At 63.5% G+C, this 22,500-nt stretch overlaps 1 non-coding gene and 3 pseudogenes across 1 annotated transcript; all 4 read left to right on the forward strand.

Moving 5' to 3' along the window:
• The first annotated feature begins 8,739 nt into the window (after positions 1-8,739).
• Positions 8,740-8,858, forward strand: LOC125980238 (5S ribosomal RNA; annotated as a pseudogene).
• An 845-nt stretch (positions 8,859-9,703) lies between these two features.
• Positions 9,704-9,822, forward strand: LOC125980296 (5S ribosomal RNA). Its single transcript, XR_007485595.1, has one exon. It is a non-coding gene; the product is annotated as a 5S ribosomal RNA (ribosomal RNA).
• Positions 9,823-10,450: 628 nt separating this feature from the next.
• Positions 10,451-10,569, forward strand: LOC125980225 (5S ribosomal RNA; annotated as a pseudogene).
• Positions 10,570-21,701: 11,132 nt separating this feature from the next.
• Positions 21,702-21,820, forward strand: LOC125980230 (5S ribosomal RNA; annotated as a pseudogene).
• The last annotated feature ends 680 nt before the right edge of the window (positions 21,821-22,500 follow it).

The following is a 22,500-nucleotide window of genomic DNA, read 5'->3' on the forward strand; positions in this document are numbered from 1 at the left end:
GTGGTCCCCAACCTTTCTTGCGCCACGGACCGGCTACGCGTCAGAAATATTTTTGCGGACCTGCCTTTATATATATAAATAAACAATAAATCTATATAAATAAATACTACATTTATAATAAATATATATACCGTATTTGCCGGTGTATTGGTCGACCTTTTTCGATCCAAAATCGACCGAAAAAAATTGACCTCGACTTATACACCGAGTCATAAAATTTAACTTCGTATTCATCGCTTCAAATATGATGGTAACCAAGGCCGTTTCTCATGCATCTCATTGTGCGTTGCACTTAGAAAATTTGAACCGGGCGGCGTGCGCGAGTGCGCGGCCCGCTGGAAGTCGAATGAGGCGCCGCGACCACCTCCGCGGTGCTTATAAACAGCCGATCCGCTCGGCGGGGGCTATTTTCGGCCACTTGGCTCGTGCGCACGGCCTCCCGGATGTGCCGGGCGGGTGCGCGAGCTCGCCGGCCGCCGGAAGTCGAATGAGGCGCCGCGACCACCTCCGCGGTGCTTATAAACAGCCGATCCGCTCGGCGGGGGCTATTTTCGGCCACTTGGCTCGTGCGCACGGCCTCCCGGATGTGCCGGGCGGGTGCGCGAGCTCGCCGGCCGCCGGAAGTCGAATGAGGCGCCGCGACCACCTCCGCGGTGCTTATAAACAGCCGATCCGCTCGGCGGGGGCTATTTTCGGCCACTTGGCTCGTGCGCACGGCCTCCCGGATGTGCCGGGCGGGTGCGCGAGCTCGCCGGCCGCTGGAAGTCGAATGAGGCGCCGCGACCACCTCCGCGGTGCTTATAAACAGCCGATCCGCTCGGCGGGGGCTATTTTCGGCCACTTGGCTCGTGCGCACGGCCTCCCGGATGTGCCGGGCGGGTGCGCGAGCTCGCCGGCCGCTGGAAGTCGAATGAGGCGCCGCGACCACCTCCGCGGTGCTTATAAACAGCCGATCCGCTCGGCGGGGGCTATTTTCGGCCACTTGGCTCGTGCGCACGGCCTCCCGGATGTGCCGGGCGGGTGCGCGAGCTCGCCGGCCGCTGGAAGTCGAATGAGGCGCCGCGACCACCTCCGCGGTGCTTATAAACAGCCGATCCGCTCGGCGGGGGCTATTTTCGGCCACTTGGCTCGTGCGCACGGCCTCCCGGATGTGCCGGGCGGGTGCGCGAGCTCGCCGGCCGCTGGAAGTCGAATTAGGCGCCGCGACCACCTCCGCGGTGCTTATAAACAGCCGATCCGCTCGGCGGGGGCTATTTTCGGCCACTTGGCTCGTGCGCACGGCCTCCCGGATGTGCCGGGCGGGTGCGCGAGCTCGCCGGCCGCTGGAAGTCGAATGAGGCGCCGCGACCACCTCCGCGGTGCTTATAAACAGCCGATCCGTTCGGCGGGGGCTATTTTCGGCCACTTGGCTCGTGCGCACGGCCTCCCGGATGTGCCGGGCGGGTGCGCGAGCTCGCCGCCCGCCGGAAGTCGAATGAGGCGCCGCGACCACCTCTGCGGTGCTTATAAACAGCCGATCCGCTCGGCGGGGGCTATTTTCGGCCACTTGACTCGTGCGCACGGCCTCCCGGATGTGCCGGGCGGGTGCGCGAGCTCGCCGGCCGCTGGAAGTCGAATGAGGCGCCGCGACCACCTCCGCGGTGCTTATAAACAGCCGAGCCGCTCGGCGGGGGCTATTTTCGGCCACTTGGCTCGTGCGCACGGCCTCCCGGATGTGCCGGGCGGGTGCGCGAGCTCGCCGGCCGCTGGAAGTCGAATGAGGCGCCGCGACCACCTCCGCTGTGCTTATAAACAGCCGATCCGCTCGGCGGGGGCTATTTTCGGCCACTTGGCTCGTGCGCACGGCCTCCCGGATGTGCCGGATAGGTGCGCGAGCTCGCCGGCCGCTGGAAGTCGAATGAGGCGCCGCGACCACCTCCGCGGTGCTTATAAACAGCCGATCCGCTCGGCGGGGGCTATTTTCGGCCACTTGGCTCGTGCGCACGGCCTCCCGGATGTGCCGGGCGGGTGCGCGAGCTCGCCGGCCGCTGGAAGTCGAATGAGGCGCCGCGACCACCTCCGCGGTGCTTATAAACAGCCGATCCGCTCGGCGGGGGCTATTTTCGGCCACTTGGCTCGTGCGCACGGCCTCCCGGATGTGCCGGGCGGGTGCGCGAGCTCGCCGGCCGCTGGAAGTCGAATTAGGCGCCGCGACCACCTCCGCGGTGCTTATAAACAGCCGATCCGCTCGGCGGGGGCTATTTTCGGCCACTTGGCTCGTGCGCACGGCCTCCCGGATGTGCCGGGCGGGTGCGCGAGCTCGCCGGCCGCTGGAAGTCGAATTAGGCGCCGCGACCACCTCCGCGGTGCTTATAAACAGCCGATCCGCTCGGCGGGGGCTATTTTCGGCCACTTGGCTCGTGCGCACGGCCTCCCGGATGTGCCGGGCGGGTGCGCGAGCTCGCCGGCCGCTGGAAGTCGAATGAGGCGCCGCGACCACCTCCGCGGTGCTTATAAACAGCCGATCCGCTCGGCGGGGGCTATTTTCGGCCACTTGGCTCGTGCGCACGGCCTCCCGGATGTGCCGGGCGGGTGCGCGAGCTCGCCGGCCGCTTTAAGTCGAATGAGGCGCCGCGACCACCTCCGCGGTGCTTATAAACAGCCGATCCGCTCGGCGGGGGCTATTTTCGGCCACTTGGCTCGTGCGCACGGCTTCCCGGATGTGCCGGGCGGGTGCGCGAGCTCGCCGGCCGCTGGAAGTCGAATGAGGCGCCGCGACCACCTCCGCGGTGCTTATAAACAGCCGATCCGCTCGGCGGGGGCTATTTTCGGCCACTTGGCTCGTGCGCACGGCCTCCCGGATGTGCCGGGCGGGTGCGCGAGCTCGCCGGCCGCTTTAAGTCGAATGAGGCGCCGCGACCACCTCCGCGGTGCTTATAAACAGCCGATCCGCTCGGCGGGGGCTATTTTCGGCCACTTGGCTCGTGCGCACGGCCTCCCGGATGTGCCGGGCGGGTGCGCGAGCTCGCCGGCCGCTGGAAGTCGAATGAGGCGCCGCGACCACCTCCGCGGTGCTTATAAACAGCCGATCCGCTCGGCGGGGGCTATTTTCGGCCACTTGGCTCGTGCGCACGGCCTCCCGGATGTGCCGGGCGGGTGCGCGAGCTCGCCGGCCGCCGGAAGTCGAATGAGGCGCCGCGACCACCTCCGCGGTGCTTATAAACAGCCGATCCGCTCGGCGGGGGCTATTTTCGGCCACTTGGCTCGTGCGCACGGCCTCCCGGATGTGCCGGGCGGGTGCGCAAGCTCGCCGGCCGCTGGAAGTCGAATGAGGCGCCGCAACCACCTCCGCGGTGCTTATAAACCGCCGATCCGCTCGGCGGGGGCTATTTTCGGCCACTTGGCTCGTGCGCACGGCCTCCCGGATGTGCCGGGCGGGTGCGCGAGCTCGCCGGCCGCTGGAAGTCGAATGAGGCGCCGCGACCACCTCCGCGGTGCTTATAAACAGCCGATCCGCTCGGCGGGGGCTATTTTCGGCCACTTGGCTCGTGCGCACGGCCTCCCGGATGTGCCGGGCGGGTGCGCGAGCTCGCCGGCCGCTGGAAGTCGAATGAGGCTCCGCGACCACCTCCGCGGTGCTTATAAACAGCCGATCCGCTCGGCGGGGGCTATTTTCGGCCACTTGGCTCGTGCGCACGGCCTCCCGGATGTGCCGGGCGGGTGTGCGAGCTCGCCGGCCGCTGGAAGTCGAATGAGGCGCCGCGACCACCTCCGCGGTGCTTATAAACAGCCGATCCGCTCGGCGGGGGCTATTTTCGGCCACTTGGCTCGTGCGCACGGCCTCCCGGATGTGCCGGGCGGGTACGCGAGCTCGCCGGCCGCTGGAAGTCGAATGAGGAGCCGCGACCACCTCCGCGGTGCTTATAAACAGCCGATCCGCTTGGCGGGGGCTATTTTCGGCCACTTGGCTCGTGCGCACGGCCTCCCGGATGTGCCGGGCGGGTGCGCGAGCTCGCCGGCCGCTGGAAGTCGAATGAGGCGCCGCGACCACCTCCGCGGTGCTTATAAACAGCCGATCCGCTTGGCGGGGGCTATTTTCGGCCACTTGGCTCGTGCGCACGGCCTCCCGGATGTGCCGGGCGGGTGCGCGAGCTCGCCGGCCGCTGGAAGTCGAATGAGGCGCCGCGACCACCTCCGCGGTGCTTATAAACAGCCGATCCGCTCGGCGGGGGCTATTTTCGGCCACTTGGCTCGTGCGCACGGCCTCCCGGATGTGCCGGGCGGGTGCGCGAGCTCGCCGGCCGCTGGAAGTCGAATGAGGCGCCGCGACCACCTCCGCGGTGCTTATAAACAGCCGATCCGCTCGGCGGGGGCTATTTTCGGCCACTTGGCTCGTGCGCACGGCCTCCCGGATGTGCCGGGCGGGTGCACGAGCTCGCCGGCCGCTGGAAGTCGAATGAGGCGCCGCGACCACCTCCGCGGTGCTTATAAACAGCCGATCCGCTCGGCGGGGGCTATTTTCGGCCACTTGGCTCGTGCGCACGGCCTCCCGGATGTGCCGGGCGGGTGCGCGAGCTCGCCGGCCGCTGGAAGTCGAATTAGGCGCCGCGACCACCTCCGCGGTGCTTATAAACAGCCGATCCGCTCGGCGGGGGCTATTTTCGGCCACTTGGCTCGTGCGCACGGCCTCCCGGATGTGCCGGGCGGGTGCGCGAGCTCGCCGGCCGCTGGAAGTCGAATTAGGCGCCGCGACCACCTCCGCGGTGCTTATAAACAGCCGATCCGCTCGGCGGGGGCTATTTTCGGCCACTTGGCTCGTGCGCACGGCCTCCCGGATGTGCCGGGCGGGTGCGCGAGCTCGCCGGCCGCTGGAAGTCGAATTAGGCGCCGCGACCACCTCCGCGGTGCTTATAAACAGCCGATCCGCTCGGCGGGGGCAATTTTCGGCCACTTGGCTCGTGCGCACGGCCTCCCGGATGTGCCGGGCGGGTGCGCGAGCTCGCCGGCCGCTGGAAGTCGAATGAGGCGCCGCGACGACCTCCGCGGTGCTTATAAACAGCCGATCCGCTCGGCGGGGGCTATTTTCGGCCACTTGGCTCGTGCGCACGGCCTCCCGGATGTGCCGGGCGGGTGCGCGAGCTCGCCGGCCGCTGGAAGTCGAATGAGGCGCCGCGACCACCTCCGCGGTGCTTATAAACCGCCGATCCGCTCGGCGGGGGCTATTTTCGGCCACTTGGCTCGTGCGCACGGCCTCCCGGATGTGCCGGGCGGGTGCGCGAGCTCGCCGGCCGCTGGAAGTCGAATGAGGCGCCGCGACCACCTCCGCGGTGCTTATAAACAGCCGATCCGCTCGGCGGGGGCTATCTTCGGCCACTTGGCTCGTGCGCACGGCCTCCCGGATGTGCCGGGCGGGTGCGCGAGCTCGCCGGCCGCTGGAAGTCGAATGAGGCGCCGCGACCACCTCCGCGGTGCTTATAAACAGCCGATCCGCTCGGCGGGGGCTATTTTCGGCCACTTGGCTCGTGCGCACGGCCTCCCGGATGTGCCGGGCGGGTGTGCGAGCTCGCTGGCCGCTGGAAGTCGAATGAGGCGCCGCGACCACCTCCGCGGTGCTTATAAACAGCCGATCCGCTCGGCGGGGGCTATTTTCGGCCACTTGGCTCGTGCGCACGGCCTCCCGGATGTGCCGGGCGGGTGCGCGAGCTCGCCGGCCGCTGGAAGTCGAATGAGGCGCCGCGACCACCTCCGCGGTGCTTATAAACAGCCGATCCGCTCGGCGGGGGCTATTTTCGGCCACTTGGCTCGTGCGCACGGCCTCCCGGATGTGCCGGGCGGGTGCGCGAGCTCGCCGGCCGCTGGAAGTCGAATGAGGCGCCGCGACCACCTCCGCGGTGCTTATAAACAGCCGATCCGCTCGGCGGGGGCTATTTTCGGCCACTTGGCTCGTGCGCACGGCCTCCCGGATGTGCCGGGAAGGTGCGCGAGCTCGCCGGCCGCTGGAAGTCGAATGAGGCGCCGCGACCACCTCCGCGGTGCTTATAAACAGCCGATCCGCTCGGCGGGGGCTATTTTCGGCCACTTGGCTCGTGCGCACGGCCTCCCGGATGTGCCGGGCGGGTGCGCGAGCTCGCCGGCCGCTGGAAGTCGAATGAGGCGCCGCGACCACCTCCGCGGTGCTTATAAACAGCCGATCCGCTCGGCGGGGGCTATTTTCGGCCACTTGGCTCGTGCGCACGGCCTCCCGGATGTGCCGGGCGGGTGCGCGAGCTCGCCGGCCGCTGGAAGTCGAATGAGGCGCCGCGACCACCTCCGCGGTGCTTATAAACAGCCGATCCGCTCGGCGGGGGCTATTTTCGGCCACTTGGCTCGTGCGCACGGCCTCCCGGATGTGCCGGGCGGGTGCGCGAGCTCGCCGGCCGCTGGAAGTCGAATGAGGCGCCGCGACCACCTCCGCGGTGCTTATAAACAGCCGATCCGCTCGGCGGGGGCTATTTTCGGCCACTTGGCTCGTGCGCACGGCCTCCCGGATGTGCCGGGCAGGTGCGCGAGCTCGCCGGCCGCTGGAAGTCGAATGAGGCGCTGCGACCACCTCCGCGGTGCTTATAAACAGCCGATCCGCTCGGCGGGGGCTATTTTCGGCCACTTGGCTCGTGCGCACGGCCTCCCGGATGTGCCGGGCGGGTGCGCGAGCTCGCCGGCCGCTGGAAGTCGAATTAGGCGCCGCGACCACCTCCGCGGTGCTTATAAACAGCCGATCCGCTCGGCGGGGGCAATTTTCGGCCACTTGGCTCGTGCGCACGGCCTCCCGGATGTGCCGGGCGGGTGCGCGAGCTCGCCGGCCGCTGGAAGTCGAATGAGGCGCCGCGACCACCTCCGCGGTGCTTATAAACAGCCGATCCGCTCGGCGGGGGCTATTTTCGGCCACTTGGCTCGTGCGCACGGCCTCCCGGATGTGCCGGGCGGGTGCGCGAGCTCGCCGGCCGCTTTAAGTCGAATGAGGCGCCGCGACCACCTCCGCGGTGCTTATAAACAGCCGATCCGCTCGGCGGGGGCTATTTTCGGCCACTTGGCTCGTGCTCACGGCCTCCCGGATGTGCCGGGCGGGTGTGCGAGCTCGCCGGCCGCTGGAAGTCGAATGAGGCGCCGCAACCACCTCCGCGGTGCTTATAAACAGCCGATCCGCTCGGCGGGGGCTATTTTCGGCCACTTGGCTCGTGCGCACGGCCTCCCGGATGTGCCGGGCGGGTGCGCGAGCTCGCCGGCCGCTGGAAGTCGAATGAGGCGCCGCGACCACCTCCGCGGTGCTTATAAACAGCCGATCCGCTCGGCGGGGGCTATTTTCGGCCACTTGGCTCGTGCGCACGGCCTCCCGGATGTGCCGGGCGGGTGCGCGAGCTGGCCGGCCGCTGGAAGTCGAATGAGGCGCCGCGACGACCTCCGCGGTGCTTATAAACAGCCGATCCGCTCGGCGGGGGCTATTTTCGGCCACTTCGCTCGTGCGCACGGCCTCCCGGATGTGCCGGGCGGGTGCGCGAGCTCGCCGGCCGCTGGAAGTCGAATGAGGCGCCGCGACCACCTCCGCGGTGCTTATAAACAGCCGATCCGCTCGGCGGGGGCTATTTTCGGCCACTTGGCTCGTGCGCACGGCCTCCCGGATGTGCCGGGCGGGTGCGCGAGCTCGCCGGCCGCTGGAAGTCGAATGAGGCGCCCGACCACCTCCGCCGTGCTTATAAACAGCCGATCCGCTCGGCGGGGGCTATTTTCGGCCACTTGGCTCGTGCGCACGGCCTCCCGGATGTGCCGGGCGGGTGCGCGAGCTCGCCGGCCGCTGGAAGTCGAATGAGGCGCCGCGACCACCTCCGCGGTGCTTATAAACAGCCGATCCGCTCGGCGGGGGCTATTTTCGGCCACTTGGCTCGTGCGCACGGCCTCCCGGAAGTGCCGGGCGGGTGCGCGAGCTCGCCGGCCGCTGGAAGTCCAATGAGGCGCCGCGATCTCCTCCGCGGTGCTTATAAAGTGCCGATCCGCTCGGCTTGGAGCTATTTCCGGCCTCCCGTTGGTGCCGGGCGGCGTGCACGAGCTCGCCGGCGGCGATCTCCTCCGCGGTGCTTATAAACAGCAGCAAAGCTTTTTCTTTTTCTTATGTGCACTTCAATCGTTTAAGAAGCTATTTTTTACAACACCCATCACGAATGGCATCCGGAAACAGCAAGCCTAATTTAAACTCCGACATTGAAACTATAACACGAGTTTGAAAGCTATATTATGTGGGGACATCCACAGCATTGTAGTTAATTTTTTTACCGCTAGAGAGCAGACTATGTACAGTGAGCATGGCTCCCTGTGAACTCAAAGCAGCAGGCTTGACTTGTAAAAGAACCCAACACAACACTTCCATGAAGTGTTTTTAAACTTTTCAAGGCATTTATTTTGATTCAGCAAAATGCAGGTCGCAACGGCAAATTCGTGCTACCGCATAAAAAGCTGTCAATAACTTTTCATGATAGCCATGTTTCCAGAAAACACCAAAAGCCTTGGAAGAAAGCCTGTTTCGGCCCTGGTTGTAAAAAAAACAAAAAAAAACAAAAGGGAAGGGTGACCGTCCGGGAATACCAGGTGCTGAAAGCCTTTTTTTTTTTTTTTCTTCCCACGTCAATTGTGAAAGGAAACTTTTACCACAGCCATCAAGTCCCGCCGCTGCTTGGCATGGTTTCAGGGGCGATTGTGTCTATAAAATGAAAAATTCTGAGCGGTCTCACGGCTTACGGCAATACTACCCTGAGAGCGCCCGCTCTCGTCCGATCTCGGAGGCTGAGCAGGGTCGGGCCTGTTTAGTACTTGGATGGGAGACCGCCTGGGAATACCAGTTACCGTAAGTTTTTTTTTTTTTTTTTTTTTTTTCTTATGTGCACTTCAATCGTTTAAGCCAAGAACTTTTTACAGCACCCATCACGAATGGCATTCGGAAACTGCAAGCCTAGTTTGAACTCCGACACTGAAACTACAACACGAGTTTAAAACCTACATTGTGTGGCGACAGCCATAGCATTGCAGTTCACGTTTTTACCGCTAGAGGACAGACTATGTACAGTGAATAAAGAGCATGGCTCCCTGTGAACTCAAAGCAGCAGTCTTTACTTGTAAAAGAACCCAGCACAACACATTGCGCTTCCATGTAGTGTTTTTACCTTTTTCATGACATTTATTTTGATACAGCCAAATGCAGGTTTTGTGCACTTCACTTTTCCGTTGGGCATTCGCGTAGAACCCTATTCCAGTTACGGCCAGATTCTTTTAGACTAGTGGTCCCCAAACTTTCTTGCGCCACGGACCGGCTACGCGTCAGAAATATTTTTGCGGACCTGCCTTTATATATATAAATAAACAATAAATCTATATAAATAAATACTACATTTATAATAAATATATATAAATAGGATTAAATAAAATGATACGACTGGCATAAAAACAAATATAAACCACATAAAAATAAAAGTCACCATTACGTTGAATTATTGGGAGCACCGAGCTTGTTTCTCAGAAACGAGCCGGTCCCATCCAGGCGTAATCGGAGACAATGAAACCCGAAGTGGTTAAGGTTTGTCTTTTAATGCAGGATGCTTGGTCTCCATGTGCCGAAGCAGTTTTGAAGGCTTCATTGGCTCGCTCTCTAGTTTCAGGGGCGATTGTGTCTATAAAATGCAAAATGTTGGGTCACCTCACGGCTTACGGCCATACTACCCTGAGAACGCCCGATCTCGTCCGATCTCGGAAGCTAAGCAGGGTCGGGCCTGGTTAGTACTTGGATGGGAGACCGCCTGGGAATACCAGGTGCTGTAAGCTTTTTCTTATGTGCACTTCAATCGTTTAAGAAGCTATTTTTTACAACACCCATCACGAATGGCATCCGGAAACAGCAAGCCTAATTTAAACTCCGACATTGAAACTATAACACGAGTTTGAAAGCTATATTATGTGGTGACATCCACAGCATTGTAGTTAATTTTTTTACCGCTAGAGAGCAGACTATGTACAGTGAGCATGGCTCCCTGTGAACTCAAAGCAGCAGGCTTGACTTGTAAAAGAACCCAACACAACACTTCCATGAACTGTTTTTAAACTTTTCAAGGCATTTATTTTGATTCAGCAAAATGCAGGTCGCAACGGCAAATTCGTGCTACCGCATAAAAAGCTGTCAATAACTTTTCATGATAGCCATGTTTCCAGAAAACACCAAAAGCCTTGGAAGAAAGCCTGTTTCGGCCCTGGTTGTAAAAAAAACAAAAAAAAAAAAACAAAAGGGAAGGGTGACCGTCCGGGAATACCAGGTGCTGAAAGCCTTTTTTTTTTTTTTTTTTTCCCACGTCAATTGTGAAAGGAAACTTTTACCACAGCCATCAAGTCAAGCCGCTGCTTGGCAGTTTCAGGGGCGATTGTGTCTATAAAATGAAAAATTCTGAGCGGTCTCACGGCTTACGGCAATACTACCCTGAGAGCGCCCGGTCTCGTCCGACCTCGGAGGCTAAGCAGGGTCGGTCCTGGTTAGTACTTGGATGGGAGACCGCCTGGGAATACCAGTTACCGTAAGCTTTTTTTTTTTTTTTTTTTCTTATGTGCACTTCAATCGTTTAAGCCAAGAACTTTTTACAGCACCCATCACGAATGGCATTCGGAAACTGCAAGCCTAGTTTGAACTCCGACACTGAAACTACAACACGAGTTTAAAACCTACATTGTGTGGCGACAGCCATAGCATTGCAGTTCACGTTTTTACCGCTAGAGGACAGACTATGTACAGTGAATAAAGAGCATGGCTCCCTGTGAACTCAAAGCAGCAGTCTTTACTTGTAAAAGAACCCAGCACAACACATTGCGCTTCCATGTAGTGTTTTTACCTTTTTCATGACATTTATTTTGATACAGCCAAATGCAGGTTTTGTGCACTTCACTTTTCCGTTGGGCATTCGCGTAGAACCCTATTCCAGTTACGGCCAGATTCTTTTAGACTAGTGGTCCCCAACCTTTCTTGCGCCACGGACCGGCTACGCGTCAGAAATATTTTTGCGGACCTGCCTTTATATATATAAATAAACAATAAATCTATATAAATAAATACTACATTTATAATAAATATATATACCGTATTTGCCGGTGTATTGGTCGACCTTTTTCGATCCAAAATCGACCGAAAAAAATTGACCTCGACTTATACACCGAGTCATAAAATTTAACTTCGTATTCATCGCTTCAAATGTGATGGTAACCAAGGCCGTTTCTCATGCATCTCATTGTGCGTTGCACTTAGAAAATTTGAACCGGGCGGCGTGCGCGAGTGCGCGGCCCGCTGGAAGTCGAATGAGGCGCCGCGACCACCTCCGCGGTGCTTATAAACAGCCGATCCGCTCGGCGGGGGCTATTTTCGGCCACTTGGCTCGTGCGCACGGCCTCCCGGATGTGCCGGGCGGGTGCGCGAGCTCGCCGGCCGCCGGAAGTCGAATGAGGCGCCGCGACCACCTCCGCGGTGCTTATAAACAGCCGATCCGCTCGGCGGGGGCTATTTTCGGCCACTTGGCTCGTGCGCACGGCCTCCCGGATGTGCCGGGCGGGTGCGCGAGCTCGCCGGCCGCCGGAAGTCGAATGAGGCGCCGCGACCACCTCCGCGGTGCTTATAAACAGCCGATCCGCTCGGCGGGGGCTATTTTCGGCCACTTGGCTCGTGCGCACGGCCTCCCGGATGTGCCGGGCGGGTGCGCGAGCTCGCCGGCCGCTGGAAGTCGAATGAGGCGCCGCGACCACCTCCGCGGTGCTTATAAACCGCCGATCCGCTCGGCGGGGGCTATTTTCGGCCACTTGGCTCGTGCGCACGGCCTCCCGGATGTGCCGGGCGGGTGCGCGAGCTCGCCGGCCGCTGGAAGTCGAATGAGGCGCCGCGACCACCTCCGCGGTGCTTATAAACAGCCGATCCGCTCGGCGGGGGCTATTTTCGGCCACTTGGCTCGTGCGCACGGCCTCCCGGATGTGCCGGGCGGGTGCGCGAGCTCGCCGGCCGCTGGAAGTCGAATGAGGCGCCGCGACCACCTCCGCGGTGCTTATAAACAGCCGATCCGCTTGGCGGGGGCTATTTTCGGCCACTTGGCTCGTGCGCACGGCCTCCCGGATGTGCCGGGCGGGTGCGCGAGCTCGCCGGCCGCTGGAAGTCGAATGAGGCGCCGCGACCACCTCCGCGGTGCTTATAAACAGCCGATCCGCTTGGCGGGGGCTATTTTCGGCCACTTGGCTCGTGCGCACGGCCTCCCGGATGTGCCGGGCGGGTGCGCGAGCTCGCCGGCCGCTGGAAGTCGAATGAGGCGCCGCGACCACCTCCGCGGTGCTTATAAAAAGCCGATCCGCTCGGCGGGGGCTATTTTCGGCCACTTGGCTCGTGCGCACGGCCTCCCGGATGTGCCGGGCGGGTGCGCGGGCTCGCCGGCCGCTGGAAGTCGAATGAGGCGCCGCGACCACCTCCGCGGTGCTTATAAACAGCCGATCCGCTCGGCGGGGGCTATTTTCGGCCACTTGGCTCGTGCGCACGGCCTCCCGGATGTGCCGGGCGGGTGCGCGAGCTCGCCGGCCGCTGGAAGTCGAATGAGGCGCCGCGACCACCTCCGCGGTGCTTATAAACAGCCGATCCGCTCGGCGGGGGCTATTTTCGGCCACTTGGCTCGTGCGCACGGCCTCCCGGATGTGCCGGGCGGGTGCGCGAGCTCGCCGGCCGCTGGAAGTCGAATGAGGCGCCGCGACCACCTCCGCGGTGCTTAGAAACAGCCGATCCGCTCGGCGGGGGCTATTTTCGGCCACTTGGCTCGTGCGCACGGCCTCCCGGATGTGCCGGGCGGGTGCGCGAGCTCGCCGGCCGCTGGAAGTCGAATTAGGCGCCGCGACCACCTCCGCGGTGCTTATAAACAGCCGATCCGCTCGGCGGGGGCTATTTTCGGCCACTTGGCTCGTGCGCACGGCCTCCCGGATGTGCCGGGCGGGTGCGCGAGCTCGCCGGCCGCTGGAAGTCGAATTAGGCGCCGCGACCACCTCCGCGGTGCTTATAAACAGCCGATCCGCTCGGCGGGGGCTATTTTCGGCCACTTGGCTCGTGCGCACGGCCTCCCGGATGTGCCGGGCGGGTGCGCGAGCTCGCCGGCCGCTGGAAGTCGAATGAGGCGCCGCGACCACCTCCGCGGTGCTTATAAACAGCCGATCCGCTCGGCGGGGGCTATTTTCGGCCACTTGGCTCGTGCGCACGGCCTCCCGGATGTGCCGGGCGGGTGCGCGAGCTCGCCGGCCGCTTTAAGTCGAATGAGGCGCCGCGACCACCTCCGCGGTGCTTATAAACAGCCGATCCGCTCGGCGGGGGCTATTTTCGGCCACTTGGCTCGTGCGCACGGCTTCCCGGATGTGCCGGGCGGGTGCGCGAGCTCGCCGGCCGCTGGAAGTCGAATGAGGCGCCGCGACCACCTCCGCGGTGCTTATAAACAGCCGATCCGCTTGGCGGGGGCTATTTTCGGCCACTTGGCTCGTGCGCACGGCCTCCCGGATGTGCCGGGCGGGTGCGCGAGCTCGCCGGCCGCTGGAAGTCGAATGAGGCGCCGCGACCACCTCCGCGGTGCTTATAAACAGCCGATCCGTTCGGCGGGGGCTATTTTCGGCCACTTGGCTCGTGCGCACGGCCTCCCGGATGTGCCGGGCGGGTGCGCGAGCTCGCCGCCCGCCGGAAGTCGAATGAGGCGCCGCGACCACCTCTGCGGTGCTTATAAACAGCCGATCCGCTCGGCGGGGGCTATTTTCGGCCACTTGACTCGTGCGCACGGCCTCCCGGATGTGCCGGGCGGGTGCGCGAGCTCGCCGGCCGCTGGAAGTCGAATGAGGCGCCGCGACCACCTCCGCGGTGCTTATAAACAGCCGATCCGCTCGGCGGGGGCTATTTTCGGCCACTTGGCTCGTGCGCACGGCCTCCCGGATGTGCCGGGCGGGTGCGCGAGCTCGCCGGCCGCTGGAAGTCGAATGAGGCGCCGCGACCACCTCCGCGGTGCTTATAAACAGCCGATCCGCTCGGCGGGGGCTATTTTCGGCCACTTGGCTCGTGCGCACGGCCTCCCGGATGTGCCGGAGAGGTGCGCGAGCTCGCCGGCCGCTGGAAGTCGAATGAGGCGCCGCGACCACCTCCGCGGTGCTTATAAACAGCCGATCCGCTCGGCGGGGGCTATTTTCGGCCACTTGGCTCGTGCGCACGGCCTCCCGGATGTGCCGGGCGGGTGCGCGAGCTCGCCGGCCGCTGGAAGTCGAATGAGGCGCCGCGACCACCTCCGCGGTGCTTAGAAACAGCCGATCCGCTCGGCGGGGGCTATTTTCGGCCACTTGGCTCGTGCGCACGGCCTCCCGGATGTGCCGGGCGGGTGCGCGAGCTCGCCGGCCGCTGGAAGTCGAATTAGGCGCCGCGACCACCTCCGCGGTGCTTATAAACAGCCGATCCGCTCGGCGGGGGCTATTTTCGGCCACTTGGCTCGTGCGCACGGCCTCCCGGATGTGCCGGGCGGGTGCGCGAGCTCGCCGGCCGCTGGAAGTCGAATTAGGCGCCGCGACCACCTCCGCGGTGCTTATAAACAGCCGATCCGCTCGGCGGGGGCTATTTTCGGCCACTTGGCTCGTGCGCACGGCCTCCCGGATGTGCCGGGCGGGTGCGCGAGCTCGCCGGCCGCTGGAAGTCGAATGAGGCGCCGCGACCACCTCCGCGGTGCTTATAAACAGCCGATCCGCTCGGCGGGGGCTATTTTCGGCCACTTGGCTCGTGCGCACGGCCTCCCGGATGTGCCGGGCGGGTGCGCGAGCTCGCCGGCCGCTTTAAGTCGAATGAGGCGCCGCGACCACCTCCGCGGTGCTTATAAACAGCCGATCCGCTCGGCGGGGGCTATTTTCGGCCACTTGGCTCGTGCGCACGGCTTCCCGGATGTGCCGGGCGGGTGCGCGAGCTCGCCGGCCGCTGGAAGTCGAATGAGGCGCCGCGACCACCTCCGCGGTGCTTATAAACAGCCGATCCGCTCGGCGGGGGCTATTTTCGGCCACTTGGCTCGTGCGCACGGCCTCCCGGATGTGCCGGGCGGGTGCGCGAGCTCGCCGGCCGCTTTAAGTCGAATGAGGCGCCGCGACCACCTCCGCGGTGCTTATAAACAGCCGATCCGCTCGGCGGGGGCTATTTTCGGCCACTTGGCTCGTGCGCACGGCCTCCCGGATGTGCCGGGCGGGTGCGCGAGCTCGCCGGCCGCTGGAAGTCGAATGAGGCGCCGCGACCACCTCCGCGGTGCTTATAAACAGCCGATCCGCTCGGCGGGGGCTATTTTCGGCCACTTGGCTCGTGCGCACGGCCTCCCGGATGTGCCGGGCGGGTGCGCGAGCTCGCCGGCCGCCGGAAGTCGAATGAGGCGCCGCGACCACCTCCGCGGTGCTTATAAACAGCCGATCCGCTCGGCGGGGGCTATTTTCGGCCACTTGGCTCGTGCGCACGGCCTCCCGGATGTGCCGGGCGGGTGCGCGAGCTCGCCGGCCGCTGGAAGTCGAATGAGGCGCCGCGACCACCTCCGCGGTGCTTATAAACAGCCGATCCGCTCGGCGGGGGCTATTTTGGGCCACTTGGCTCGTGCGCACGGCCTCCCGGATGTGCCGGGCGGGTGCGCGAGCTCGCCGGCCGCTGGAAGTCGAATGAGGCGCCGCGACCACCTCCGCGGTGCTTATAAACAGCCGATCCGCTCGGCGGGGGCTATTTTCGGCCACTTGGCTCGTGCGCACGGCCTCCCGGATGTGCCGGGCGGGTGCGCGAGCTCGCCGGCCGCTGGAAGTCGAATGAGGCGCCGCGACCACCTCCGCGGTGCTTATAAACAGCCGATCCGCTCGGCGGGGGCTATTTTCGGCCACTTGGCTCGTGCGCACGGCCTCCCGGATGTGCCGGGCGGGTGCGCGAGCTCGCCGGCCGCTGGAAGTCGAATTAGGCGCCGCGACCACCTCCGCGGTGCTTATAAACAGCCGATCCGCTCGGCGGGGGCTATTTTCGGCCACTTGGCTCGTGCGCACGGCCTCCCGGATGTGCCGGGCGGGTGCGCGAGCTCGCCGGCCGCTGGAAGTCGAATGAGGCGCCGCGACCACCTCCGCGGTGCTTATAAACAGCCGATCCGTTCGGCGGGGGCTATTTTCGGCCACTTGGCTCGTGCGCACGGCCTCCCGGATGTGCCGGGCGGGTGCGCGAGCTCGCCGCCCGCCGGAAGTCGAATGAGGCGCCGCGACCACCTCTGCGGTGCTTATAAACAGCCGATCCGCTCGGCGGGGGCTATTTTCGGCCACTTGACTCGTGCGCACGGCCTCCCGGATGTGCCGGGCGGGTGCGCGAGCTCGCCGGCCGCTGGAAGTCGAATGAGGCGCCGCGACCACCTCCGCGGTGCTTATAAACAGCCGATCCGCTCGGCGGGGGCTATTTTCGGCCACTTGGCTCGTGCGCACGGCCTCCCGGATGTGCCGGGCGGGTGCGCGAGCTCGCCGGCCGCTGGAAGTCGAATGAGGCGCCGCGACCACCTCCGCGGTGCTTATAAACAGCCGATCCGCTCGGCGGGGGCTATTTTCGGCCACTTGGCTCGTGCGCACGGCCTCCCGGATGTGCCGGAGAGGTGCGCGAGCTCGCCGGCCGCTGGAAGTCGAATGAGGCGCCGCGACCACCTCCGCGGTGCTTATAAACAGCCGATCCGCTCGGCGGGGGCTATTTTCGGCCACTTGGCTCGTGCGCACGGCCTCCCGGATGTGCCGGGCGGGTGCGCGAGCTCGCCGGCCGCTGGAAGTCGAATGAGGCGCCGCGACCACCTCCGCGGTGCTTATAAACAGCCGATCCGCTCGGCGGGGGCTATTTTCGGCCACTTGGCTCGTGCGCACGGCCTCCCGGATGTGCCGGGCGGGTGCGCGAGCTCGCCGGCCGCTGGAAGTCGAATTAGGCGCCGCGACCACCTCCGCGGTGCTTATAAACAGCCGATCCGCTCGGCGGGGGCTATTTTCGGCCACTTGGCTCGTGCGCACGGCCTCCCGGATGTGCCGGGCGGGTGCGCGAGCTCGCCGGCCGCTGGAAGTCGAATTAGGCGCCGCGACCACCTCCGCGGTGCTTATAAACAGCCGATCCGCTCGGCGGGGGCTATTTTCGGCCACTTGGCTCGTGCGCACGGCCTCCCGGATGTGCCGGGCGGGTGCGCGAGCTCGCCGGCCGCTGGAAGTCGAATGAGGCGCCGCGACCACCTCCGCGGTGCTTATAAACAGCCGATCCGCTCGGCGGGGGCTATTTTCGGCCACTTGGCTCGTGCGCACGGCCTCCCGGATGTGCCGGGCGGGTGCGCGAGCTCGCCGGCCGCTTTAAGTCGAATGAGGCGCCGCGACCACCTCCGCGGTGCTTATAAACAGCCGATCCGCTCGGCGGGGGCTATTTTCGGCCACTTGGCTCGTGCGCACGGCTTCCCGGATGTGCCGGGCGGGTGCGCGAGCTCGCCGGCCGCTGGAAGTCGAATGAGGCGCCGCGACCACCTCCGCGGTGCTTATAAACAGCCGATCCGCTCGGCGGGGGCTATTTTCGGCCACTTGGCTCGTGCGCACGGCCTCCCGGATGTGCCGGGCGGGTGCGCGAGCTCGCCGGCCGCTTTAAGTCGAATGAGGCGCCGCGACCACCTCCGCGGTGCTTATAAACAGCCGATCCGCTCGGCGGGGGCTATTTTCGGCCACTTGGCTCGTGCGCACGGCCTCCCGGATGTGCCGGGCGGGTGCGCGAGCTCGCCGGCCGCTGGAAGTCGAATGAGGCGCCGCGACCACCTCCGCGGTGCTTATAAACAGCCGATCCGCTCGGCGGGGGCTATTTTCGGCCACTTGGCTCGTGCGCACGGCCTCCCGGATGTGCCGGGCGGGTGCGCGAGCTCGCCGGCCGCCGGAAGTCGAATGAGGCGCCGCGACCACCTCCGCGGTGCTTATAAACAGCCGATCCGCTCGGCGGGGGCTATTTTCGGCCACTTGGCTCGTGCGCACGGCCTCCCGGATGTGCCGGGCGGGTGCGCAAGCTCGCCGGCCGCTGGAAGTCGAATGAGGCGCCGCAACCACCTCCGCGGTGCTTATAAACCGCCGATCCGCTCGGCGGGGGCTATTTTCGGCCACTTGGCTCGTGCGCACGGCCTCCCGGATGTGCCGGGCGGGTGCGCGAGCTCGCCGGCCGCTGGAAGTCGAATGAGGCGCCGCGACCACCTCCGCGGTGCTTATAAACAGCCGATCCGCTCGGCGGGGGCTATTTTCGGCCACTTGGCTCGTGCGCACGGCCTCCCGGATGTGCCGGGCGGGTGCGCGAGCTCGCCCGCCGCTGGAAGTCGAATGAGGCTCCGCGACCACCTCCGCGGTGCTTATAAACAGCCGATCCGCTCGGCGGGGGCTATTTTCGGCCACTTGGCTCGTGCGCACGGCCTCCCGGATGTGCCGGGCGGGTGTGCGAGCTCGCCGGCCGCTGGAAGTCGAATGAGGCGCCGCGACCACCTCCGCGGTGCTTATAAACAGCCGATCCGCTCGGCGGGGGCTATTTTCGGCCACTTGGCTCGTGCGCACGGCCTCCCGGATGTGCCGGGCGGGTACGCGAGCTCGCCGGCCGCTGGAAGTCGAATGAGGAGCCGCGACCACCTCCGCGGTGCTTATAAACAGCCGATCCGCTTGGCGGGGGCTATTTTCGGCCACTTGGCTCGTGCGCACGGCCTCCCGGATGTGCCGGGCGGGTGCGCGAGCTCGCCGGCCGCTGGAAGTCGAATGAGGCGCCGCGACCACCTCCGCGGTGCTTATAAACAGCCGATCCGCTTGGCGGGGGCTATTTTCGGCCACTTGGCTCGTGCGCACGGCCTCCCGGATGTGCCGGGCGGGTGCGCGAGCTCGCCGGCCGCTGGAAGTCGAATGAGGCGCCGCGACCACCTCCGCGGTGCTTATAAACAGCCGATCCGCTCGGCGGGGGCTATTTTCGGCCACTTGGCTCGTGCGCACGGCCTCCCGGATGTGCCGGGCGGGTGCGCGAGCTCGCCGGCCGCTGGAAGTCGAATGAGGCGCCGCGACCACCTCCGCGGTGCTTATAAACAGCCGATCCGCTCGGCGGGGGCTATTTTCGGCCACTTGGCTCGTGCGCACGGCCTCCCGGATGTGCCGGGCGGGTGCACGAGCTCGCCGGCCGCTGGAAGTCGAATGAGGCGCCGCGACCACCTCCGCGGTGCTTATAAACAGCCGATCCGCTCGGCGGGGGCTATTTTCGGCCACTTGGCTCGTGCGCACGGCCTCCCGGATGTGCCGGGCGGGTGCGCGAGCTCGCCGGCCGCTGGAAGTCGAATTAGGCGCCGCGACCACCTCCGCGGTGCTTATAAACAGCCGATCCGCTCGGCGGGGGCTATTTTCGGCCACTTGGCTCGTGCGCACGGCCTCCCGGATGTGCCGGGCGGGTGCGCGAGCTCGCCGGCCGCTGGAAGTCGAATTAGGCGCCGCGACCACCTCCGCGGTGCTTATAAACAGCCGATCCGCTCGGCGGGGGCTATTTTCGGCCACTTGGCTCGTGCGCACGGCCTCCCGGATGTGCCGGGCGGGTGCGCGAGCTCGCCGGCCGCTGGAAGTCGAATTAGGCGCCGCGACCACCTCCGCGGTGCTTATAAACAGCCGATCCGCTCGGCGGGGGCAATTTTCGGCCACTTGGCTCGTGCGCACGGCCTCCCGGATGTGCCGGGCGGGTGCGCGAGCTCGCCGGCCGCTGGAAGTCGAATGAGGCGCCGCGACCACCTCCGCGGTGCTTATAAACAGCCGATCCGCTCGGCGGGGGCTATTTTCGGCCACTTGGCTCGTGCGCACGGCCTCCCGGATGTGCCGGGCGGGTGCGCGAGCTCGCCGGCCGCTTTAAGTCGAATGAGGCGCCGCGACCACCTCCGCGGTGCTTATAAACAGCCGATCCGCTCGGCGGGGGCTATTTTCGGCCACTTGGCTCGTGCTCACGGCCTCCCGGATGTGCCGGGCGGGTGCGCGAGCTCGCCGGCCGCTGGAAGTCGAATGAGGCGCCGCAACCACCTCCGCGGTGCTTATAAACAGCCGATCCGCTCGGCGGGGGCTATTTTCGGCCACTTGGCTCGTGCGCACGGCCTCCCGGATGTGCCGGGCGGGTGCGCGAGCTCGCCGGCCGCTGGAAGTCGAATGAGGCGCCGCGACCACCTCCGCGGTGCTTATAAACAGCCGATCCGCTCGGCGGGGGCTATTTTCGGCCACTTGGCTCGTGCGCACGGCCTCCCGGATGTGCCGGGCGGGTGCGCGAGCTGGCCGGCCGCTGGAAGTCGAATGAGGCGCCGCGACGACCTCCGCGGTGCTTATAAACAGCCGATCCGCTCGGCGGGGGCTATTTTCGGCCACTTCGCTCGTGCGCACGGCCTCCCGGATGTGCCGGGCGGGTGCGCGAGCTCGCCGGCCGCTGGAAGTCGAATGAGGCGCCGCGACCACCTCCGCGGTGCTTATAAACAGCCGATCCGCTCGGCGGGGGCTATTTTCGGCCACTTGGCTCGTGCGCACGGCCTCCCGGATGTGCCGGGCGGGTGCGCGAGCTCGCCGGCCGCTGGAAGTCGAATGAGGCGCCCGACCACCTCCGCCGTGCTTATAAACAGCCGATCCGCTCGGCGGGGGCTATTTTCGGCCACTTGGCTCGTGCGCACGGCCTCCCGGATGTGCCGGGCGGGTGCGCGAGCTCGCCGGCCGCTGGAAGTCGAATGAGGCGCCGCGACCACCTCCGCGGTGCTTATAAACAGCCGATCCGCTCGGCGGGGGCTATTTTCGGCCACTTGGCTCGTGCGCACGGCCTCCCGGATGTGCCGGGCGGGTGCGCGAGCTCGCCGGCCGCTGGAAGTCCAATGAGGCGCCGCGATCTCCTCCGCGGTGCTTATAAAGTGCCGATCCGCTCGGCTTGGAGCTATTTCCGGCCTCCCGTTGGTGCCGGGCGGCGTGCACGAGCTCGCCGGCGGCGATCTCCTCCGCGGTGCTTATAAACAGCAGCAAAGCTTTTTCTTTTTCTTATGTGCACTTCAATCGTTTAAGAAGCTATTTTTTACAACACCCATCACGAATGGCATCCGGAAACAGCAAGCCTAATTTAAACTCCGACATTGAAACTATAACACGAGTTTGAAAGCTATATTATGTGGTGACATCCACAGCATTGTAGTTAATTTTTTTACCGCTAGAGAGCAGACTATGTACAGTGAGCATGGCTCCCTGTGAACTCAAAGCAGCAGGCTTGACTTGTAAAAGAACCCAACACAACACTTCCATGAAGTGTTTTTAAACTTTTCAAGGCATTTATTTTGATTCAGCAAAATGCAGGTCGCAACGGCAAATTCGTGCTACCGCATAAAAAGCTGTCAATAACTTTTCATGATAGCCATGTTTCCAGAAAACACCAAAAGCCTTGGAAGAAAGCCTGTTTCGGCCCTGGTTGTAAAAAAAACAAAAAAAAATAAAAGGGAAGGGTGACCGTCCGGGAATACCAGGTGCTGAAAGCCTTTTTTTTTTTTTTTTTTCCCACGTCAATTGTGAAAGGAAACTTTTACCACAGCCATCAAGTCCCGCCGCTGCTTGGCATGGTTTCAGGGGCGATTGTGTCTATAAAATGAAAAATTCTGAGCGGTCTCACGGCTTACGGCAATACTACCCTGAGAGCGCCCGCTCTCGTCCGATCTCGGAGGCTGAGCAGGGTCGGGCCTGTTTAGTACTTGGATGGGAGACCGCCTGGGAATACCAGTTACCGTAAGCTTTTTTTTTTTTTTTTTTTTTTTTCTTATGTGCACTTCAATCGTTTAAGCCAAGAACTTTTTACAGCACCCATCACGAATGGCATTCGGAAACTGCAAGCCTAGTTTGAACTCCGACACTGAAACTACAACACGAGTTTAAAACCTACATTGTGTGGCGACAGCCATAGCATTGCAGTTCACGTTTTTACCGCTAGAGGACAGACTATGTACAGTGAATAAAGAGCATGGCTCCCTGTGAACTCAAAGCAGCAGTCTTTACTTGTAAAAGAACCCAGCACAACACATTGCGCTTCCATGTAGTGTTTTTACCTTTTTCATGACATTTATTTTGATACAGCCAAATGCAGGTTTTGTGCACTTCACTTTTCCGTTGGGCATTCGCGTAGAACCCTATTCCAGTTACGGCCAGATTCTTTTAGACTAGTGGTCCCCAAACTTTCTTGCGCCACGGACCGGCTACGCGTCAGAAATATTTTTGCGGACCTGCCTTTATATATATAAATAAACAATAAATCTATATAAATAAATACTACATTTATAATAAATATATATAAATAGGATTAAATAAAATGATACGACTGGCATAAAAACAAATATAAACCACATAAAAATAAAAGTCACCATTACGTTGAATTATTGGGAGCACCGAGCTTGTTTCTCAGAAACGAGCCGGTCCCAT

The sequence above is a fragment of the Syngnathus scovelli genome, chromosome 13 (assembly GCF_024217435.2).
Source record: "Syngnathus scovelli strain Florida chromosome 13, RoL_Ssco_1.2, whole genome shotgun sequence".
Classification (NCBI taxonomy): Eukaryota; Metazoa; Chordata; class Actinopteri; order Syngnathiformes; family Syngnathidae; genus Syngnathus; species Syngnathus scovelli.